Source organism: Phyllobates terribilis, unplaced genomic scaffold (assembly GCF_046119375.1).
Source record: "Phyllobates terribilis strain yellow unplaced genomic scaffold, ASM4611937v1 Scaffold_2__4_contigs__length_985480577, whole genome shotgun sequence".
Lineage (NCBI taxonomy): Eukaryota > Metazoa > Chordata > Amphibia > Anura > Dendrobatidae > Phyllobates > Phyllobates terribilis.
The window spans coordinates 653535437-653560189 of NW_027362762.1; the positions used below are offsets into that span (position 1 = coordinate 653535437).

Below are 24753 nucleotides of genomic sequence, written 5' to 3' on the forward strand. Positions count from 1 at the left end.
ATATGTGACTGACATGTTTCTATCTATCTAATCGGTAATGCACACTCCCGGACTGACTGGCGTGTGCGTGTTTAGTGGTTCCACTGTGCCATGAACTGGAGAGTGCCTGGAGGGGCGTAACTAAGTATCTGCTCGATCCGACCAAGGTCGCACGACGGCATACGACGCCAGTGCACATGGGAGGAACCGAGCAGAGGGAGCAGGGTCTACTCCAGGTCAGACTCCGGACACGGCTGTTGACCCACACCGGGGAATACAGGAACAGGCAGGCTAGAGCGCAGGATGGGTAGGGTCCAGTACAGACTGGGAGACGAGTTCAGAGCCGCAGATGCGGTAATCAAACAGAGTAAAGCGAAACCGCAGGTGCGGTAGACAAGGCTGAGCAGAGCGAAACTGCAGACGCGGTAGACAGGGCTGAGCAGAGCGAAACCGCAGACGCGGTGGACAAAGCTGAGCAGAGCGAAACCACAGACGCGGTAGACAAGGCTGAGCAGAGCAAAGCCGCAGACGCGATAGACAAGGCTGAGCAGAGCAGAACTGCAGACGCGGTAGACAAGGCTGAGCAGAGCGAAACCGCAGACGCGGTAGACAAGGCTGAGCAGAGCGAAACCACAGACTCGGTGGACAAGGCTGAGTAGAGCAAAACCGCAGATGCGGAGGACAAGGCTGAGCAAAGCAAAACCGCAGACGCGGTGGACAAGGCTGAGAAAAGCAAAACCGCAGACGCGGTGGACAAGGCTGAGCAAAGCGAAACCTCAGACGCGGTGGACAGGGCTGAACATAGCGAAACTACAGACGCGGTGGACAAGGCTGAGCAGAGCGAAACCGCAGACGCGGTGGACAAGGCTGAGCAGAGCGAAACCGCAGACGCGGTGGACAAGGCTGAGCAGAGCGAAACCGCAGACGCGGTGGACAAGGCTGAGCAGAGAGAAACCGCAGACGCGGTGGACAAGGCTGAGCAGAGCGAAACCGCAGATGCGGTGGACAAGGCTGAGCAGAGTGAAACCGCAGAAGCGGTGGACAAGGATGAGCAGAGCGAAACCTCAGACACGGTGGACAGGGCTGAGATAAATAGCCGAAGGGGTAAACAAAGACAACGCAAAGGGGATAGGGCTCTGTTCACACGGAACAGAAAGAAAGGCAGAACCAGATACACGCTAGATACTTGCAAAGAAGTAGCGAGAGGACTCCAACTCACAAACGGAAGTACAGCGACAACGAGAAGGAGTTAGGTGCAGGTTCAGACAACGCAGGAAAAGGAAGGGGCGGACATAGAGACGAAACAGGTAAAAGGTAAAGAGACAGTTCAGACAGGAACTGTAACTGCAACAAAATACAGGAACGAGCCAAGGCAAAGCCAAGTGCTGGTTTAGACAAAGCAGGAGAAAGGGAAGGTACGGACATAGAAAGAAACAGGAAGCAGGTTAGGAGACAGTCCAGACAGGAACTGTACTGCAACAAATACAGGAGCGAGTCTGGGTATGCGGCCCCCAGAGGGCAAGACGAACAGGCTAAGAGCGTTTTCAATCTGGTCTGGAAATACAGCCTCCAGGAAGGCGGACAGACAACAGGCTAGAGTGCACAGACAGGACACAGTTCAGACACGGGAACTGATACCGATAGGCAGGAAACATAGACAGGACCTGGCATGTCAGCGACCAGAAGCCAACTGACAGAACAAGATGCTCAGGCAAGGATTCCAAGGAGGAGCTGGGTTAAATACCAGGTGACAGACAGCAATAGGCTGAGGACGCATCAGGGGAGTGTCAGCAGCAGCTACAAGATACAGGAAGTTCAGTGGGCGTCGCCCTAAGCAGCAAGAGCAAAGCAAAGCAGACAACATGGAAAGAAGCCAGAGTGGCAGTCTGGACTGGAGATCAAGTGTGCGCTCTTGCACAGTGGGAGATGGACCACTATGCAAGGACGCCGCCAGGTTTGTTACAGTACCCCCCCCTTACGCCCCCTCTTCTTCAGGCCTGCCAGAATCTTCCGCAGGGAATTTGAGGGCCATCCTTCTACCCAAGGAGATTACTTCTACTGTCCACAGGAAGAAAAAAAAACTGGTCTCATCTGGGTAGCTAGGATGCTACCTCCTATCCAGCCATCCTCAGCACCAGACAAAACAGGTGGAGCACCAGGAACAGTACACAAGGAAGTCTCTCTCCACCTATTATCAGGTAGCACCCCAGAGGGTTCAGGAGACAACTGGAAGTCCTCCACCGGGTTGGAGGGGTGCAGAGACTCGGAGGTAACCTCTGCTTCAGGGTACATCTTGTCAAGCTCACAGGGTGAAATGGGTGAGGTATCAGGTACAAGGTGTAGAAAAGTCACTGTCCCTTTGTTATCTGGTGGTACCCCGGAGGATTCAGGAAACAACTGGAGGTCTTCCGCCGGGTCGGAGGAATGCAGAGACTCAGGGATAACCTCTGCTTCGGAGTACACAAGGTCGGACTCACTGGACGAAGCGGGCGAGGCATCAGGTACCGAGTATAGGAAAGTCTCTGTCCATTCGCTACCAGGTAGCACCCCAAAGGGTTCAGGAGACAACTGGAGGTCCTACGCCTGGTCAGAGGGGTGTAGAGACTTGGGGGTAACCTCTGCTTCAGAGTACACTAGGTCGGACTCACTGGATGAAGCGGGCGAGGTATCACGTGCAGAGTATAGGAAAGTCTCTGTCCATTGGCTTCCAGGTAGCACCCCGAAGGGTTCAGGAGACAACTGGAGGTCCTCCTCCTAGTCGGAGGGGTGTAGAGACTCGGGGGTAACCTCTGCTTCGGAGTACATTAGGTCGGACTCACAGGACGAAGCGGGCGAGGTATCAGGTGCAGAGTATAGGAAAGTCTCTGTCCATTCGCTACCAGGTAGCACCCCGAAGGGTTCAGGAGACAACTGGAGGTCCTCCGCCTGGTCGGAGGGGTGTAGAGACTCGGGGGTAACCTCTGCTGCGGAGTACACTAGGTCGGACTCACTGGACGAAGCGGGCGAGGTATCAGGTACCGGGTGTAGGGAAGTCTCTCTCCATTTGTCATCAAGTGGTATCCCGGAGGATTCAGGAGGCAACAGGGGGTCCTCTGCCAGGTTGTAGAGGTGCAAGGACTCAGAGGTAATCACTGCTTCGGAGTACCCTTGGACAGGCTCACCGGTTAAAGTGGGTGAAGTATCAGATACCGGGTGCAGGAAGTCCTCCTGTGTGGATTCTGGGTGGGCAGAAGTCTCTTCGGGCAGGAGAACTGGTGCGCTACCCACGCACATTACCCGTCGGGGCTGCTCCTGGATACTAGGAAGTGAAGCTTCAGCAGGGACTTCAAGGTTGGGGTCAGGAGGTCTTTGGGAGGACAGACCCTCGCGTGACGGCTTACCTCTATGCCTAACATGTCTAGACTGCCTCTTGAGGTTGGGAGAAGTATTCCGGAGAGCGTAGTCATCCTGTGTGGATTCTGGGAGGGCAGTAGTCTCATCGGGCAGGAGGACTAGTGAGCTACCCACACACATTACCCATCGGGTCTGCTCCGGAATATTGGGAAGTGAAGCTTCAGCGGGAGCCTCCGGGTTAGGGTCATCGAAGACCATTAGAAAGGCCACCAGGAAGGCCATTATGTCCAGGACAATAGGATCCTATGCATCCCATAGGGGGGTGATCCACTTCAAGGCATCACCCGCTAGGTAAGACATCATGAATCCCACCTTAACCCGATCAGTGGGAAAACAAAGAGGGTAGAACTTGAAGTGTAGCATGCATTGCTCCACAAATGCACGACTCAGTCTTGTATCCCCATAGTACCGTGGCGGATCCGTACGAACGAGTGCAGAAAGCTCCATCTGGACGGGTGCGTAATTCGCCTGGAACTCAGCTTGTAGCAAAAAATAAATAAATAAATAAATTTCTTCCAGATGCAAGTATTCGCTGAAAAAGGTCTCAGAGGGCGAAGGCCATGGGGCTCAACGGGAACCATGGCCTGAGCATGCTGTAATGCACACGCCCAGACTGACTGGCGTGTGTGTGTTTAGTGGTTCCACTGTGCCATGAACCGGAGAGTGCCTAGAGGGGCGTAACTAAGTATCTGCTCGATCCAACCAAGGTCGCACGACGGCATGCGACGCCAGTGCACCAGGGAGGAACCGAGCAGAGGGACCAGGGTCTACTCCAGGTCAGACTCCGGACACGGCTGTTGACCCACACCGGGGAATACAGGAACAGGCAGGCTAGAGCGCAGGCTGGGTAGGGTCCAGTACAGACTGGGAGACGAGTTCAGAGCCGCAGATGCGGTAATCAAACAGAGTAAAGCTAAACCGCAGGTGCGGTAGACAAGGCTGAGCAGGGCGAAACCGCAGACGCGGTAGACAGGGCTGAGCAGAGCGAAACCGCAGACGCGGTGGGCAAAGCTGAGCAGAGCAAAACCGCAGACGCGGTAGACAAGGCTGAGCAGAGCAGAACTGCAGACGCGGTAGACAAGGCTGAGCAGAGCAAAACAGCAGACACGGTAGACAAGGCTGAGCAGAGCAGAACCGCAAACATGGCAGACAAGGGTGAGCAGAGAGAAACCGCAGACGCGGTAGACAAGGCTGAGCAGAGCGAAACCACAGACGCAGTAGACAAGGCTGAGCAGACCGAAACCGCAGACGCGGTATACAAGGCTGAGCAGAGCGAAACCACAGACGCGGTAGACAAAGCTGAGCAGAGCGAAACCGAAAACGCGGTGGACAAGGCTGAGCAGAGCAAAACCGCAGACGCGGTGGACAAGGCTGAGCAAAGAGAAACCGCAGACGTGGTGGACAAGGCTGAGCAGAGCGAAACCGCAGATGCGGTAGACAAGGCTGAGCAGAGCAAAACCGCAGACGCGGTAGACAAGGCTGAGCAGAGCAGAACAGCAAACACGGTAAAAAAGGCTGAGCAGAGAGAAACCGCAGACGCGGTAGACAAGACTGAGCAGAGCGAAACCGCAGACGCGGTAGACAAGGCTGAGCAGAGCGAAACCGCAGACGCGGTAGACAAGACTGAGCAGACCGAAACCGCAGACGCGGTATACAAGGCTGAGCAGAGCGAAACTGCAGACGCGGTAGACAAAGCTGAGCAGAGCGAAACCCCAAACGCGGTGTACAAGGCTGAGCAGAGCAAAACCGCAGACGCGGTGGACAAGGCTGAGCAAAGCAAAACCGCAGACGCAGTGGACAAGGCTGAGCAGAGCAAAACCGCAGACGCGGTGGACAAGGCGGAGCAAAGCAAAACCGCAGACGCGGTGGACAAGGCTGAGTAAAGCGAAACCGCAGACGCGGTGGACAAGGCTGAGCAAAGCGAAACTGCAGACGCGGAGGACAAGGCTGAGCAAAGCGAAACCGCAGACGCGGTGGACAAGGCTGAGCAGAGCGAAACCGCAGACGCAGTGGACAAAGCTGAGCAGAGCAAAACTGCAGACGCGGTAGACAAGGCTGAGCAGAGCAAAACCGCAGACACGGTAGACAAGGCTGAGCAGAGAGAAACCGCAGAAGCGGTAGACAAGGCTGAGCAGAGCGAAACCGCAGACGCGGTAGACAAGGCTGAGCAGAGCGAAACCGCAGGCGCGGTAGACAAGGCTGAGCAGACCGAAACCGCAGACGCGGTATACAAGGCTGAGCAGAGCGAAGCCGCAGACGCGGTAGACAAAGCTGAGCAGAGCGAAACCGCAGACGCGGTGGACAAGGCTGAGCAAAGCGAAACCGCAGATGCGGTGGACAGGGCTAAGCAAAGCGAAACACGCAGACGCGGTGGACAAGGCTGAGCAGAGCGAAACCGCAGACGCGGTGGACAAGGCTTACCAGAGCGAAACCGCAGACGCGGTGGACAAGGCTGAGCAGAGCGAAACCGCAGACTCGGTGGACAGGGCTGAGCAGAGCGAAACCGCAGACGCGGTGGACAAGGCTGAGCAGAGCGAAACCGCAGACGCGGTGGACAGGGCTGAGATAAATAGCAGAAGGGGTAAACAAAGACAAAGCAAAGGGGATAGGGCTCTGTTCACACGGAACAGAAAGAAAGGCAGAACCAGATACACGCTAGATACTTGCAAAGAAGTAGCGAGAGGACTCCAACTCACAAACGGAAGTACAGCGACAACGAGAAGGAGTTAGGTGCAGGTTCAGACAGCGCAGGAAAAGGGAAGGGACGGACATAGAGACGAAACAGGTAAAAGGTAAGGAGACAGTTCAGACAGGAACTGTAACTGCAACAAAATACAGGAACGAGCCAAGGCAAAGCCAAGTGCTGGTTTAGACAAAGCAGGAGAAAGGGAAGGTACGGACATAGAAAGAAACAGGAAGCAGGTTAGGAGACAGTTCAGACAGGAACTGTACTGCAACAAATACAGGAGCGAGTCTGGGTATGCGGCCCCCAGAGGGCAAGACGAACAGGCTAAGAGCGTTTTCAAACTGGTCTGGAAATACAGCCACCAGGAAAGTGGACAGACAACAGGCTAGAGTGTACAGACAGGACACAGTTCAGACACGGGAACTGATACCGATAGGCAGGAAACATAGACAGGACCTGGCATGTCAGCGACCAAAAGCCAACTGACAGAACAAGATGCTCAGGCAAGGATTCCAAGGAGGAGCTGGGTTAAATACCAGGTGACAGACAGCAATAGGCTGAGGACGCATCAGGGGAGTGTCAGCAGCAGCTACAAGAAACAGGAAGTTCAGTGGGCGTCGCCCTAAGCAGCAAGAGCAAAGCAAAGCAGACAACATGGAAAGAAGCCAGAGTGGCAGTCTGGACTGGAGATCAAGTGCGCGCTCTTGCACAGTGGGAGATGGACCACTATGAAAGGACGCCGCCAGGTATGTTACATAATCTATGTGTGATGCTCTATTCTTTCTGTTCTAAATTGTCGGGTACCGATGCTGAATTGCCGGCTGGCTTTTTTAAAGAGACGGTGCATGAAAACACTATTATTTTTTTTTAATAAATCCTTTAACACTAAATGACAAGTACAGTAACCAACACTGTCACTGTACTTCTTATATATGTGACTGACATGTTTCTATCTATCTAATCCTAGTGTGATGCTCTATTCTTTCTGTTCTAAATTGTTGGGTACCAATGCTGAATTGCCGGCTGGCTTTTTTAAAGAGAGTGTCTTCTGAGCAGTTTGTCAGCTTTTGAACACCTTTGAAGGTGTTTTCTATGTGTTTTTATTTGCCTGCCATTGGTTTTAACGGTGTTCGACGGTGTTTGACAGTGTTCTAAGGTGTTCGACGAACAGTTCCACGAACATCCCGGTGTTCGACGAACCGAACCCGAACACTACGGGGGTGGCTCAACACTAGAGCCGAGGTCATGTCCAATGAACTCGGCTCACCTCATGCATGTCACTGACAGCATGGGAAAATTCTCCTGCTCTTGCCGTGAGCGCAGGAGAATTCTCTCACGCTGGGATGGCATTCTGATGACAGGCTGGATCGCAGCTGAGCGCTGCCATCCAGCTTGTCTTCATTCAGAGAGAAGAAAAAGGGAAAAGCTCCAGCCACAGGTAAGTCCCAAAAAGTCTTCTTTATTGAATGAAAATACAAATGCTACAGCACATGTCCAAGAAAGCCCATAAGAGCAACACGTTTTGAACGCCAATGGTGCGTTCTTTGTCCAAGCTACATACATATGGCAAGTGCCTAGTATATATATGTGGCCCGACCAATAAACCAAAGATATACAAATCATGTGACAATTAAAAACACACACTGCAATGGGGTGTTAACCCTAACGAAATGAAGGGTTGAATAATACAGAAAGAAACATATGATGGTAATCAAATGCAGAAGAACATAATGAAAGAAATTATGCATATTACAATTATTCATGGTAATGGAAAAGAAGCTCTCTTCACATATTTAATCCAGCTGGATGACACGTATCAAGGAAATACATCCAAAAGGCTTCATGATCCAGAAGGCGTCTCCGGTCCTCTTGGATTCAGTGGCAAGCATTCGATTCCAAATATTTGTAGGGAAGAAATATTTCTATTATGGGACTGTATGAAATGCCTGGAAGCGCAAGATATGTTGAGGTTAGTAACATTAACATTAAGATATGCCACAAATTGCGGTATGGCAGACACATCGCCCCTCCAAATGAACATCAGGTCGTCGATGTATCTGCCATACCAGAAAAGGTGACCAGACCAAGGGTTGGAGACAACATACAGCATTTCATACTCCCAAAAAGACATGACCATGTTGGCAATAGAGGGAGAATATTTGGTTCCCATGGAAACTCCTCTAGATTGAAGATAATATTGCTGCCCATACATAAAAAACAACTGAAAATATGTCTTATATTCTAGGTTCTTCAAAGTAGCCACCTTTAGCTTTGATGACTGCTTTGCACACTCTTGCCATTCTCTTGATGAGCTTCAAGAGGTAGTCACCGGAAATGGTCTTCCAACAATCTTGAAGGAGTTCCCGGAGATTCTTAGCACTTGTTGGCCCTTTTGCCTTCACTCTGCAGTCCAGCTCACCCCAAACCATCTCGATTGGGTTCAGGTCTGGTGACTTTGGAGGCCAGGCCATCTGGCGTAGCACCCCATCACTCTCCTTCTTGGTCAAATAGCCCTTACACAGCCTGGAGGTGTGTTTGGGGTCATTGTCCTGTTGAAACATAAATGATGGTCCACCTAAACCGGATGGAATAGCATGCCGCTGCAAGATGCTGTGGCAGCCATGCTGGTTCAGTATGCCTTCAATTTTGACTAAATCCCCAACAGTGTCACCAGTAAAGCACCCCCATACCATCACACCTCCTCCTCCATGCTTCACGGTGGGAACCAGGCATGTAGAGTCCATCCATTCACCTTTTCTGCATCGCACAAAGACACGGTGGTTGGAACCAAAGATCTCAAATTTGGACTCATCAGACCAAAGCACAGATTTCCACTGGTCTAATGTCCATTGCTTGTGTTCTTTAGCCCAAACAAGTCTCTTCTGCTTGTTGCCTGTCCTTAGCAGTGGTTTCCTAGCAGCTATTTTACCATGAAGGCCTGTTGCACAAAGTCTCCTCTTAACAGTTGTTGAAGAGATGTGTCTGCTGCTAGAACTCTGTGTGGCATTGACCTGGTCTCTAATCTGAGCTGCTGTTAACCTGCGATTTCTGAGGCTGGTGACTCGGATAAACTTATCCTCAGAAGCAGAGTTGACTCTTGGTGTTTCTTTCCTGGGGCGGTCCTCATGTGAGCCAGTTTCTTTGTAGCGCTTGATGGTTTTTGCAACTGCACTTGGGGACGCTTTCAAAGTTTTCCCAATTTCGCACTGACTGACCTTCATTTCTTAAAGTAATGATGGCCACTCGTTTTTCTTTACTTAGCTGCTTTTTTCTTGCCATAATACAAATTCTTAAAGTCTATTCAGTAGGACTATCAGCTGTGTATCCTCCAGACTTCTGCACAACACAACTGATGGTCCCAACCCCATTTATAAGGCAAGAAATCCCACTCATGAAACCTGGCAGGGTATACCTGTGAGGTGAAAATCATTTCTGGTGACTACCTCTTGAAGCTCATCAAGAGAATGCCAAGATTCTGCAAAGCAGTCATCAAAGCAAAAGATGGCTACTTTGAAGAACCTAGAATATAAATCATATTTTCAGTTGTTTCACACCTTTTTGTTAAGTATATAATTCCACATGTGTTAATTCATAGTTTTGATGCCTTCAGTGTGAATGTACAATTCTGATAGTCATGAAAATACAGAAAAATCTTTAAATGAGAAGGTGTGTCCAAACTTTTGGTCTGTACTGTATATATATATATATATCCATCTGAACTAACAGTCCTTCTGAGGACTAATCCAGCTGCATATATTCAGTGGTAATAGCAGGAATTAGTCAGGTAGACAGTGTATGTGGCAGACAGCAGTGCATATAATGCAAGAGGGTCCATTGAACGTTCCTGCTGCTGCTGTTCTTACAGATATTTGTAGACATATCCCCAGATATCAGGGGCCAGGGAAATTTTTTTTTATCTTAGTACTGGTTATTTGCTTAAAAAGCAATCCAGAGTACACCATTTTTCTCCTCCATTTGCTTGTTCTCACTGCAGAATAAAGCCAGATCTGTTCCATATTTCAGTGATAAAAATCCAGAAAATTAAACTGAACGTGGAAAATATTGGCCTCCTTTTCCATTCTGTTGCAGTGTGTCGGTCAAGCAATTCACACTAGTGAAGGATAGTATTAGCAAATAACAGGCCTTCTATTTAAAACCAAGGTTCTCTGTCAAACATAACACCTATAAGAGTGTTCCAAAATCAGACATTTCTTCTATTTTCATTCCGTTGCAGTGTGTTGGTCAAGCTATTCACACTAGGTGTCTGTGAAGGATAGTATTAGAAAATAACAGGCTTGCTATTTAAAACCATGTTTCTCTGTCAGACATCTATCACCTATAAGAGTGTCCCAAATTCAGACATTTTTTCCATTTTCATTCCGTTGCAGTGCGTCTGTCAAGCTATTCACACTAGGTGTCTGTGAAGGATATCATTAGCAAATTACAGGCCTGCTTTTTAAAACTGTGGTTCTCTGTCAGATGTATCACATATAACGGCAGTTCAAATCCAGCCATTTGTAGTGAACGTGGAAAATATTGTCCTCCATTTATAGATGTAGCAGTGTGTCAGTGTACACCTTTTTACAGCTCCATTTGCTTGTTCGCAGAATACAGCCAGATTTTTTTCATTTTATTCATATTACTGTATTGTGGAAGCAGAGGAACTTTTTTTAATGATCAGACCCACGTGATCCATATGACTGCCATAATAATGCAGAAATTTTGTGGAGCGTGCCAAATATTCCACTCCTTTTAAAGTCAGCCACCTGTGTTTTGTTGAACCAATTGACACCTGGTCACTGACAAATACCATACTATTAGGCAACTGCCTGAAATCATGGCCATCAGACATTATCCTATATGACTGCCCTAATAATCCAGCAATTATTGTGAGCGTGTCAAATAGTACACGCCATTTAAAGTAATGCAGTTGAGGGTTCAAACCTATTCTCAGTTGGCCGCTGACAAACAGCATATCTGTGAACAATGTTGTCAGAGTATTACGCCACTTTTGTAGACTGACAAAAATAAATATAAAAAAACAAGCTAAAATGGAAAAAATGTTAAGAAACATTCTTTCCAGGGTAATAACATGTATATAAGGCCAAAGAAATAAAAAAAATAAAGTTATGGACTGTGGAAGACATTTATGCGACCAGAATGAACACTCATGGTACCAGGCAATAGAATAGATTTTACATTTATTTGGGCAGTACCAGCAGAAGTATAAGGCAATAATACCTGGCTGGATAGGTGTAATTCATTATCCATACTGCGATACCTCACCCGAAAAAGAATTTCAGATAAGACAGTTAATATTCTAGAACATAGAATCTATTTGAATTGTTCTTCCCATTATTAAGGAGTGTGTCTCCTATACTGTTATTGCATATGCAACAATTTCAAGGGCTGCCAAAAATTAGGACACACTCCAATACACATTTGAAGAGACATAAAAAAATAAATAAAACCACAGTAGGATCTTTCTTTTGTATAAAAACCAGACTCGCCAATGAAACCTCAATGTAATCACATTGTTCAGCTCCTGCACCTCCTCCTCCGGTTCGGCCTACATCTCCAAAATGACCACATCAGTCACAAGCTGGAAGCACTGCAGCACTGCCTTGGCCAAGCGGCAACAGGCTCTGCTGAAGATAATATGCTTAATGCTTAGGCGACAAACAGCCCACCGCTGCAAAGTTGTTGAAAGCTGTAATACAGCAGCCTGATCTGTGGCTCTCACCGCTAAACATACAGCCAGGCATGGTCGTGTGTGACAATGGGCGGAACCTGGTGGCAGAGAAATGACAGCTGGAGTAGATACGGTTTACCTCTATGACAGTCCTTTCACTGAGCTAAAGAATATGGCTGTGGTGAAATACAACTCTCACCGAAGCAGTGTCAGTAAAAAACATTGGGCCCACCAGAGGATTTGATTTTGAGAGCCCACCTTTCTCCCCCGCTCAAGAGCCCCATAGTAGCTGCAAAGTTTGCACTATCATGAACTCTCCTGATGGAGAAGCCAAGGCCCACCCGAGGATTCTCCGGTGGGCCCCTAAAACCCTGCTGAGCAGCAGGCCTGGCTAAGAAAAGTGTGTGGGAAGGTTCCTGGACACTCTATGGCTGCTTCTTTACTGTAGACTGGCAATCTATGATCCCTTTACTGGCTCCCCACTGGCCTGAGACTTCAGTTCAAAACCGTAACCATGACATACAAAGCCATCCACAATCTGTCTGCTCCATATATCTGTGACCTAGTCTTCCAGTACATACCAGCACGCAACTTCTGATCCTCACAAGATCTCCTTCACTACTCCCGTCTTCTCTCCTCTTCCCACAATCGCATACAAGATTTTTCCTGTGCATCCCTTCTACTCTTGAATTGTGTACCCCAACATATCAGACTCTCGTCTACTGTTGAAACCTTTAAAAGGAAGCTGAAGACCCACCTCTTCCAACAAGCCTACAACCTACAGTAATCCTTGCTCCACCATACCGCTGCACAACTGGCAGTACCCTCACTTACTGTATCCTCACCCATTCCTTATAAACTGTTTGTGCGCCCTCATGGGCAGGGTCATCTCTGCTCTTATACCAGTCAGTGACTTCTTTTCACATATTAAGCGCAATGGAATAAGTGGTGCTATAATAATGAATAATAATAATTATACTACTTGTACTCTGGGTCAATTGATGGCACTTTCCTGGTGACTGCCCCTAAATTGATGTGTTTTTGCAGCTTTTGGTCCCATTTGAAGGTGTTATGTATAGGTTTGGTTTTGGCACCCATTGAAACCAATGGCGTTTGGCAATGTTCGGCGAATATTCGACAATTACATTGGCGAATATTGCAAAAACGGCAATTATAATCCGAAACGAATATTGAAATATTTGCTCGTCTCTAATCAGAAATACCCTTAAAAAATTATGTGGGTGTTGCATCATGGTCTCCCTGGTGATACAGTATGGTGGTGGAGGATTAGTAGAAGAAGGAGAGCGACATAAAATAGAACAATTTCTGAAGGGTATACCCATGTCTGGGTGTGAAGGGGTGCAAAGGGAATAGACCCCGCAAAAAATAACCACTGGATTTGAGTTTATGTTTGATGCTATCATCTGGTGGTGTTGAGAAGTCTGGCTCAATTCAGCCCTTGTTCATTTTTATTATAAGAGTCAGCCTGCCAGCATTTTCAGTTGACATGCGGATGCACCTATCAGTTTTATCAGTTATAATGCCTCTGTGGCGCCCCTGAGGGTTCAGTCGCCACAGGGGTACTGCACCTCAGATAGAGGTGTGGTATCTCCTCTTCCAGGTAAGGATGGAGCATCTCACAGGACCCCACTTCACACTCAACACCACACCACTCCTGTCCTTTTACACAGTGCACGATAAAAAGGCTCCATTTTGTCTTCCTTTACGTTGGTACCTTTTCCTATTTTAATTATTTTTATCATGTTTAAAATAAAATATTTATTTTAACACATTTTTGTTACTTCCATTTTCTTGCGTGGTGACTATCGTGCACTGTGTAAAAGTTCTGTGTGTAAATTGATATTGGGAGTATTACTATATTTTTTTGTTATATGTATGGACCGCATGTGTGAAACCACTCCTGTCCTGTAGGGGGCCTAAATGCACCAGGGTGCTGCCCGGGCCCGGGATAGAGGAGATGGGGGGAACCAAAGATAGGGGGAACCAAGTAGTGGGTGAGGGTGGAGGAAACACTTACAGGAAGCACATACAGTATCATATATAATATATATGGCCATCTTAAGTTCAAGGTCTTTTGATTGTGGTCTTCTGTCAGGGTCCAGCAAGAGTCTGCAGCTGGCTGAAGATACACGGTCCTCGTTCTATGGCCTTGAGACGAGGAGCGGGACAGAGTTAACCAGTGTCTCTGCCCGGTCAGGGTCCTATTCTAAGAAGGCCTTGGAGGGGAGCAGAGGAGATAGGCTCCACAGGCAAAAGGATCCCAGGGGAATACGGACGGAGCGGAGTCGCCACCTGTATTCTTCACTCTGGCCTAGCCAGAGGGATTCCTGCTGCAAGAGGGGTAACCGGCCCCGATATCTGACTTTGTCACTTCATGTCTCAGTCAGAAAATCCCGGAGGCTTAGTGTATCCCAGGGGGATGCGGACGGAGCGGAGTCGCCACCTGTATCTCTCAAACCTGGGTTTATCCAGCGGCACCCGGCCTTACACGAGGTTCATAACACACACAGTCAGGAGAAGACTCAGTGGGAGTTCTTACAAAGGAGAGGAACACACCAATGGGGTCTTGACAGGTGCTCCTGATCTACCTGGGGAGCGCTGAACCCCTTCCTGGTGGCCGCAGTACGCCGTGAATAGCAGAGAGAAGCTTTGCGGCTGAAAGTTCATCTAAAGTGAGTAAAGACCCGGATGACTTCATTCACCACTTCCGCTTGCTTATTCCAGCGCGGCACTGCACCCACCATTCCTAAATACAGTTCATCAACCACTGCCCTGAGGCCTACTCCGCCTGTGGGGAGTAGTACCAACCAAGCTGCCAGAACATCAGCCTCAGAGGACTGCCGCAGCGCTGGTGGCCTTCACCAGAAACCACAGGTGGCGTAGTCGAACAACCACTCATCCAGAAGTCCATTTTTTATGTGACAGCCCTGGGCACGGAACAGGTCTAGGCCACGACTGCATCCCCCCCAACATCCGCAAGGCCCGGCTCCGAGTATCCCCCATTTGCTCAGGGAGGGCGTCTCACCTCCGGCGTCACTAAAAACTATCTCTGACAAAACGCTAGTGGCCAGGACCTCCAAGGCGTAGAAAGACAGTTCATGCCATGTGTCCAGCTTGCATCTTCCAAAACTTATCCCTCCTTGACAGAGTACCCCGTGTATCAGGGCCTGGGTGCTGGGAGGGTCTGAGAAAACTGTCCCAGACCTTTGACAGCGTTCTCCTGCCTTTGCCGTATCTGGTTTGTCTTCCTCGCTTGTACTCCTTGGTTGTCCAATGAACTGTCTGACTGTGATCTCTGCCGACAGTGTTGTCAGATGGGAATTTTTTTTTTGTTATAATTCTTCAACAAAAGCCTGATCTTAATATCTCCCAAAATGAACTCCTTCGGTTTCCTCCCTCTACTAACCTTCCTATACCTGACTTTGCAATTTCCTTTAGGTGCTGCCACCATAACTCCCACTCAGCAAGCTTGCTATCTTGGAGTCATATTTGACATGCAACTTTCCTTTATTCAACGTGGAAAATCACTCACTCACTCATATCACCTGCACCTTAAAAACTTCTCTAGAAGTCGACCTTTTCTCACCTTTGATACTGCAAAAACTCTTACTGTCACTCTTATTCAATAGTGCAACTCTCTTCTAATTGGTCTCCCTCTAAGCAAACTGTCTCCTCTCCAATCCCTTCTGAATGCAACAGCCAGGGTCATATTTCTATCAAGCCGCTTCACTGACGCTTATACCCTGTGCCAGTCATTGCACGGGTTAGGTTAAACAATCACGACAGAATACAATACAAACTCATCTCTCTCACTCACCAAGCTGTCCACAGTTCTGCACTGGCCTATATCTCTTCCCTCATTTCTGAGTATCACCCCTCCTGTGCCCTCCGTTCTGCAACTGATCTAAGACAGACATCCTCCTAAAACAGAACCTCACACCTCCATCTCCAAGAATTCTCTCGTGCGGTGCCAGTTTTCTGTAGTGCCCAAAATGCGTACAATGCGATGGCCACAGTAAAGGCAGGGGAACATAAAATCAGCCTTGTGTTCCAGACTGCCAAGAGCCAAGACTTCCCTGTTCTCACCAAGAGTATTACTGTCTATGTTCTCTTCCTCCTCCTCCTCATTATCATTCAATCCGCGCTGAGATGAGGCTGGGCTGGGTAGCATCACCTTGTACAGTTCCTTGCTCCACCAGAAATGCCTCCTCTTTAATTGTGAGCAGCGAGCGTTTTAGTAGACAGAGAAGCGCAATGGTGAAGCTAATTATGGCATCATCGCCGCTCACCATCTTGGTGGAGTCCTCAAAGTTTTGGAGGAGGGCACAGATGTCAGACATCCATGCCAACTCATCAGCTCTTATGTGCGGAGGCTGACCTGAATGCCGACGGACGCGTTGAAGCTGGTACTCAACAACTACTCTCTGTTGCTCAAAATCATTCCGAACATCTGCAACGTTGATTTCCAACGCTTAGTCACATCGCACACCAGTCAGTGAGCTGGAAGCTGCAAATGCTGCTGAAGCCCTGCCAGGGCGGCGGAAGCTGTAGCTGACTTTCTGAAATGGGCACACACGCGGCGTACTTTCACAAGCAGATCTGACAGATTTTGAGAAACTACAGAACCACTAAGTTGAGCACATGGGCCACGCATGGTACATGTGCGAGATTGCCTAGCTTCAGAGCTGACACCAGGTTCTCTGATACAGCTTTCAACAACTCTGCAATGGTGTGGGTTTGTCGCCTAAGCATATAGTCCTGCTCATTGTTATTGCCACACACAAAGTTTAAGTAAATAATCTGGAATATGTCCTGAAAAAATGAATCAAGTGATGGAGATGGAGGCTGAAGAGGAGGAGGTGGTTGAGGAGCTGTAGAATGTATGGGTAACCCTTATTGACCCAGGGCCCACAATCCTCTGTGTCAGGAGGATGTGTTCCGTCCCAGGGTCCCACTGTGTCCCACTGGGTAACGGCTTCCACAATATTAACCCAGTGGAATGCGTCAGTGAGATAAACCACCCTTGGCCACATTCACTTGTCCACATGTTTGTGGTTAGGCGGTCCTTCCCACTTAAGTGCACTGGGGTGGGCACGGGTAATGTTCTGGGACTCGTGCTTATGGAAGGTGGAGACGATACCGGGAGAAATAGTGGCGGCTGGGGACCAAGTATGGACACCCGGCCGCCACCGCCGCCATGAGGTTGTGGAAAGATTCTGCCTCCACAAGCTTAAACAGCAACATTTCAAGTGCAAGCAGTCCAGAAATGTGGCAGTTTAGTATTGCGGCCTGTGGATGAGGGGGTGGCTGGCTGCATACTTGCGCTTGCATTCCAAGAACTGTGGTAGGGACAACTGAATGCTACAAAGGGACAAGGATGTGGACGGTGATGGTTGCAAGTCTGCAATGACAGGTGCAAGGTGGGAGGCATCTTCGCATGCGCCATGGATAGGGTATAGGCGTGCATGCAAAACAGCGGTAGAGGCAGTGGTGTCACTCGCAGACACTGTTTCTGGACCTTGGTGTTTGGCCCAGATTGTCAGGTGCTTTGCTGTCATGTGCCTGAGCATGCTGGTGTTGGTCAGGCTTGTAGTTTTCGTGCTCTTGCTGATGCTGGCCTGGCAGATCTTGCGAATGGCCTTTCTGGGGTTATCTAAACATTCATTAAAAAAGAACCAGACTTGGGAAGACCTAACAGTTGTACTGGCAACTTCCATCGTGTTGGTGTCCCGGGGAGCGGTTGACCACCTTGTGTCTGTGGCCACCACACTGCTTGTTCTGCCTGTTGTGGTGCTACGCCTCCCTCCCCCTGTGTGCTGCTGTCCTCTCTCTACATGTGCCTTTGCCAGGTTGGGTTAATGACTTCATCATCCACCGCTTTGTTTTCCACTTCCACACTCTTGTCTTCCTCCTGGCTTTCTGTTCATTGTATCTCATCATTATCCACCTCTTGCAACAGTATTTGCACTTTCCCACCATCACCTTCGGGTGACCATGGCTCCTCAAATCGCTACATGTGATTTTCTGTTGCCGTGCTCGAAGCTGGCCAGTCAAGATGCCCAAATTTATCAATGGAAAAGTGAACAGCTCTTGGGGTAACCCTGGACTCTAATCTCTCCTTTAAACCACATATTCAAGCTCTTTTCACTTCCAATTGGACCGATCGAGAGGCCAGAATCTATAAATGGAAAGATGAACAAAACAGCTCTTCGAAGTGTCCAAGTGTGGGATCAGTTGTCTCAGGGCACTTGGAATGGTGTGAGAAAGAAGGATCAGGTGAGGAAGATGCCGACTCCAAGTAAAAAAAAATCTCCCGAATCCGCACATTCCTCAACTACAAATCTACTAAAACACTAGAGCACGCGCTCATTTAGGCCCTTTGGGACCAAAAGCCCTTTCCAATTTAGGTCCTTCATAGTTACTATCGACAAAACGATCCTTGAGGTTATATGATCTTCTGCAAGTAGTAGAAAGATGTTCCAGAATACAGCTGGCCAAAGTACAGTTATTTCTAGAGATGAGCGGTGTTCGAATTGAACTGTTCGCCAATCTCAAATTCGAGCTGTTTTGGGCGGTGTTCGAGCCGTTCGACGAACCCGAACGATTTGAAAAAAATCCGGCTGTTCGAGGTTATGTTCGATAACTGTTCGTGTACCCAAATCGTAACTGGATTTTTTCACAGTAATGCTGATAATCAATGTTAATACCCAGTTTGAGTGTACAGCGAGGCGGGGGGAGGGGCATGGGATGGATCTCTGCAGAAATAATGAAGATCTCCATTTTTTTTTCTCTTTCCCGCATTTACAGTGGGGAGGTGCAGTCTGTCAGCCTATCAGCAGCGCACACACGGAGCGAAGTGCTGCTTTTTTTCACACAAGCAAGGGCTTGTGTCATTGGCTGTGTATGTCACATGTCCTTGCCCTATAAGACCCAGCCATTTTCCCCGTCGCCACCATTTTCTCACTGCTGCAGCTGAGTGTTAGACGGCACTGCTGCTGCTGTTAGCGCTATATTGTGTAACTGAATTGCAAGCGAATTTTCTCTTAAATAGACAGAAAGGTTTAGGGAGTAGGGACTCGTTTGTAATTGCAGCCCTTTTGAGGGCTAGGTTACAGCAATTCCTAGCACTGTTAGCAGGCAGGTCTGTGCTCTTAAATCAACAGATAGGTTGGGAGTAGTGACTAGTTGTAATTCCAGCCCTTTTGAGGGCTAGGTTACATCAGTTCCTATCACTTTTTGCCAGGCAGGTCTGTTTTAGTGCTGTGCAAGTCTTTTTCACAGCATTTGGCTAAATCTAGCTAAGCAAATCCTTTTGGGCCTCTTGCAGTGTGTGTTAGTAAGTGGAGTAGCCTATATGTGTTGCAAGCTACACCACCTATGTAGGTAATGCAAATTTTTTACAGCAGCTAGCCAAGTAAAACCTTTTGGGCCTGTAGCAGTGTGTGGTACTCAATCTATTAGGCCATCTATACCAAGCTCCACCAGTTTTGAAATTAATAATAATTTTTAGCTGCATCTTGCCTGTAAAATAATTTTGGGCATATTAGCAGTGTGTGGTACTCATTCTATTAGGCCATCTATACTAAGCTCCACCATCTTTCAAATTACTAATCATTTTTAGCTGCATCTTGCCTGGAAAATAATTTTGGGCATAGTAGCAGTGTGTGGTACTCATTGTATTAGGCCAGCTATACCAAGCTCTACCAGCTTTGAAATTAATAATAATTTTCAGCTGCATCTTGCCTGTAAAATAATTTTGGGCATAGTAGTAGTGTGTGGTACTCATTGTATTAGGCCATCTATACCAAGCTCCACCAGCTTTGAAATTAATAATAATTTTTAGCTGCATCTAGCCCGGAAAATAATTTTTCTTCCCAATAGTGGTAGCAATAGAAATATGGGGCGCGCGACTGGCTAACAAAAATATATGCTTCATAACTAAAAACACCAGCCTAGCGCACTGCATTAATAAGATGGCATCATCGTCTCTCCCAGTGCTAGGCCTACTATGCTGGCTAGCATTCCTGTGCCTAAAACACAATGTATGGGTCCGCACTAGCCATGATGCTGAGGGGTCTAAAGCTGCTGCTAACGCTTTATCACAATTCAATTGGCAGATTTTCACAGAGCTCCTCCCCAACGCCTACCCATCGGGCAACAGTTGCCCACCCTCCCTATGGGATCTAGTGGCGAATAGTTGATGCCATTAATCAGAGCGTCAGTTGCCCCGTCAACGTTGCAAGCATACGGTAAGGCATGGGAAGAGTGTACATGACCAGTAGCAGGCAGACGGGTTGACCAATGTGAACAAGCCAGATTACAAGTCACCATAGAATTTCTCCACCAGCTAATGATGAGGGGCATATCAGGGGCATCAGCGCAGCGGTGTCTGACCGGAGTAGCATTTCACTTCCAACTACTGAATTGGGGAGATGTGACAAAGAGATTCATCATCAGACAATCCATAAAAGGGTGGAAAAGGGGTCAGCCAAGTCAGGAGTGTAGACGTCCGGTCCCGTGTCACTAAAACTGATTTCTCCCATCATATCCCTAACACCATTAACATGACACAATTTGAAGCAACACTACTGTCTACTGCATTTGCGATCGCCTTCTTCGGCGCGCTATGCATAAGCGAATTAGTCCCTCAATCCAAAATTACCACCAGTGGAGGCTTATTACACCAGGACGTAGTCATAGCCAATAATGCATTACGTCTACGCATACGCCAATCTAAAACGGTTCCAGCGGGCAGGGGCACTTGGGTACTTCTACAACCCACAAACGGTACACTGAGTCGGGTAACAATAGTAAAAAGATATATAACCATCAGATCACAAAGTAATTTCTTCCTATCACACATTGATGGAATGCCATTATCAAGATACCAGTTACAAGCTCTATTTAATAAATGCATAACATCGGCAGGAAACCACCCCAAAGATTATGGGACACACTCATTCCGCATAGGCGCGGCCACGGAAGCAGCAAGAGCAGGACTGTCAGAAACGGATGTTCAGAGGATAGTGAGATGACGATCCACGTGTTTGGCGAGATACATAAGACCGGACTTGTTATCCTAACATGGTTTGTTTCTTTTACAGGTGACGCTAAGCCAACAGTGTGGGTGATAGGCCACTCGTATATATATTGGGCAGAAAAAAGGGCGAAAGTCCACCCAGGCGGGAGGAAATTGGAGTTTCATAACACATATTTCAACTGGAGAGGTATTAGAGGCCTGCTATGGCCACAGGTACTATTGGAGGTAATCAAGGTAGGGAGAGAGGCAAGAGGTCCGGTCATCTTAGTTTTACAGGCCGAGGGAAACGACCTAGGTCATCACAAGAGCGCATAACTAATGGCAATAATGAAACAAGACACTGAGCGCTTCAGAGAATTTTTCACAAAACTAACTATAGTAAGGTCAGAGATTGTGCCGATAGCGGTATGGCAAGGTGCGCGAAACATCACGGCCATCGAATGGACAAGGCGGGTAATAAATATTCGGATGGCAAAATTTAGAAGAAACAGAGGCGGTGTAGTGATACAACATCGACAACTGGAAGGAGATAAAGCAGGCCTCATACGGCCCGACGGTGTTCACTTAATGGATATTGGACTGGACATATTCCTGTCAGGACTCCAGGACGGAGTGGAACAAGCGTTAAGAGTGATGGATGGGGGTCAGAGTCCTGCATACGAGTATGCAGGATCCTCCGTGGCCTGGAAATAGAAAGGACATGTTGGAGAGTTACACTTGTTGGCCAACTTGCCGGTGTGGAGACCCAGGGCATGCTGCAACAAGCTGAATTATTTTAGAAATAAAATGCCTTTCTAATGGAATGAGTATAAAGAGATAATAAAGCTGTGACCGATCCTCACCCATCCAGTTGTAAGAGTTACATTATTGTATTGTCAAGGAAAGGGGGGCGGTAGGGGGGCTGAGCGTCTGGGTTTGGTTGGGGGTCCCCACAGTCTGCCTAGGCTAGATGCATTTAAAAATTCTTATTAGATACACAGGCGGTGCAGCTTGCTTCGCAGCTGGGCTACTACGCCCAAAGTATTGCCTAGGCTAGATGCAGTTAAAAATTCTACGCTGACTAGCAGACACTGAAGCTTTGGAGCAGACCTCTGAGTAAACAGCTCTTCAGACTCAACCATCTGTGTTACCCCAAGCCATAGTGTATGTAGTTTCTTACAGTTAAAAGGGGGTGTGGAGCGACCCAACCCACCTGGAATTGACGATGCCAACGTCACGTAAAACACAGCAAGGGGACTCCAAAAAGAGTCTCCATTTTTTCCAAAAATTGTGGCACAGACACCACTTAAGTGGCATCAATTGCCCCAGAGTTGCTTAAAATGGTTGGTGAGGTGATTTTACCAAATCCTCAAACTTTTAGTCTCCCCAGGATGACACAGGGGTAGAAAAGTCCTTGCGGATCCATGATTTGTTCATCTTTATGAATGTGAGTCTGTCTACATTATCAGTGGACAGCCGCATGCGCTTATCTGTCAGCACATCACCAGCAGCGCTGAACACACATTCAGAGAGAACGCTGGCTGCAGGGCATGACACGATTTCCAAGGCGTGAGTGGCGAGCTCTGGACATTTTTCCACATTGGAATCCAAAAATGAGCAAGGGTCCAGTGACACAGTCATGGCTTCGATGTTCACTTGGAGATACTCCTGTACCATCCTCTCTAGGCGTTGACTATGTGTCAGACTTCTTGTCCCCTGTGGCCTTGCAAAGGATGGTCTAAAAAAGTGGTGAAAAGATTCCACAAAATTGCTGTTACCAGCAGATACTGTGTTACTGTTACGGTTTGAGTGATGAAGACTCGACAGTCCCACGGTTTGCAAGTTAGAACTGTGAGATTCACTACGTGCACCACTGGTGTTTTGTGGAAAAGCACATGTAAGATTTTGCAACAGCCTCTGCTGATACTCCTGCATGCGTGAATCCCTTTCTATGGCAGGAATTATTTCGGCAAATTTACGCTTGTACCGGGAATCTAAGAGTGTGGCAATCCAGTAGTCAGGATTACTTCGAATTCTGACAATCCAAGGGTCATGTTGCAGGTAGTGCAGCAAGAAGGCACTCATGTGTCTTGTGCATCCAGGAGGACCAAGTCCTTGTTGTGTTGGTAGCGAGGTAAGAATCATGCTTCCTTCCTCTGCCCTCTCCCCCCAACCTCACACAACAGAAATGTGATCAAGGTCTCCCTCATCTGATGAGTCTTACATGCCCATCGCCAGTTCGTCCTCCACTTCTTCCTCGGCTAATGCACCTTCCTCAACAGTTTGGCTGCTACCATGCGCCCTGGTTAATCCCTCTCCCCCACCCTCCCATGCCTGCCGCCTTGGTGCTGCCGACCGTCTGGACCTTGGAGATGTTATCCCTTCCGCATACAACTCCTCCTCTACTTCCTCCACCTCCTCTTGTCCCACCACCTGACTCTGAATTCTGTTTAACGTGTGCTCCAGCATGTAAATCACCGGAATAGTCATGTGATAATGGCATCGTAAGCACTAAACATCTTCGTCGCTATTTCAAAACTGTGCAGAAGGGTATGTGGTGCCACTGAGGGTTAAGTCGCCACAGAGGTACTGCATCTCACCCAGAGGTGTGGTATCTCACCCTCAGGTAAGGAAGGAGTATGGCTCGGGACCCTAACACCTGCATCCAACACATACCCGCAGTGGGGGTAGGGCGAGATTGCTCCTAAGGGAGAGCACAGTCCCAGGTCCCTAGCTGGCGGGAGGGTCCTATGTAGTGGGTGTGGGTGGAGAAAGCAGCTTAGGGGAGCACATGACAGGGAGAGTATAAATAGGAAGCCATTTTAGAAAGAGCAAGCCAGTCTGAGGAGAAGAAGTGAAAGGAGCAGAGGCTCTGCATGAGCTCTGCTCCGGAGGCGGGCCTAGCCTGTGAGGCCCAGGACTGAAGGAGAGAAGAGAGGAGTGGGAGCAGTAAGGCTCCAGGAACCGAAGGGATCCTAGGAGTACAGGCCGTGCAGAAGGCCACCCGTACGCCCGCTGCTACCAGGAGGTAGAGGGGTCAGGCCAGATAAGGGGAACTGATCCCTCAACTAGCGGAGAAATAGCAAGGCTCAACTAGAAACCGGAGGCTGCAACATTTCATGTACTGCAGGCCAAAGTCCACACCAGTCTCACTAAGAATGTAGCCACATAGGACCCAGGGAAAAGAACACACGTCGCCCGCCAAGGCCCGAGGATACCGGATAGAAGTGTCACTGGGTGTGAGGTGCAGGGAGAAGGCCAGAGAAAGGACACACAGAAGGGGGTCCTGCTAAGTACTCCGGAGCTATCTGGTGGTGGACTGAGCCCCTCACTGAGTATGCACAGCAAGACGGGGGAGATTGCTCTGGTACCTGTAATCTGGACTGCAACAACTGTGAGTAAAGATCTTGGGACTGCATCACACGGACTCTGTGATCATTACTCACTCCCTGCACTACAACCACCATCATCCACCCACACTGCCCTGAAGCTACACTCTTCCTGTGGGGAGTAATAATACCATTGCTGCAAAACCACCAGCTTCAGAGGACTGTTACGCAGCGGCGGCCCCTTTGGCCACACTCCACAGGTGGCGTAGTCGGACATTATAAAACCCATATATACAAATTACCCTTGGATTGACCGCCTTGGGTCACGGACCGGGTCACCGCCACAGTGACTACAACCCCCAGCGTCTACCGACCCGGCTCCGGGTACCCCACGGCCAAGGGGGCACATCAACTTCATAGGTCCCTGATCTGAGACCACTCCTGCAGCGTGATTTGCCCCACCTCTGGATCCCGTTGGCCCAGGCTATACGTCACAACGTATTGCACCAGGGCTTGTCGGTGCTGCCACAATCGCTGCAACATGTGCAGATTTGAATTCCACCGTGTCGGCACATCGCATTTCAGCCGGTGAACTGGCAGACCCAACGACTTCTGTACAGATGTAAGTCGTTGA

The 24753-nt window shown here is 48.6% G+C and overlaps 1 long non-coding RNA gene across 2 annotated transcripts in view; it reads right to left on the minus strand.

Annotated features, from left to right (window-relative positions):
- Positions 1 to 7520: 7520 nt before the first annotated feature.
- Positions 7521 to 24753, minus strand: part of LOC141252919 (uncharacterized) — an 85632-nt gene continuing 68399 nt past the window's right edge. For both annotated transcript variants that reach the window (XR_012314151.1, XR_012314152.1), the window contains one exon: positions 7521 to 8004. This is a non-coding gene — a long non-coding RNA (uncharacterized lncRNA). The remainder of the gene's footprint in view (positions 8005 to 24753) is intronic.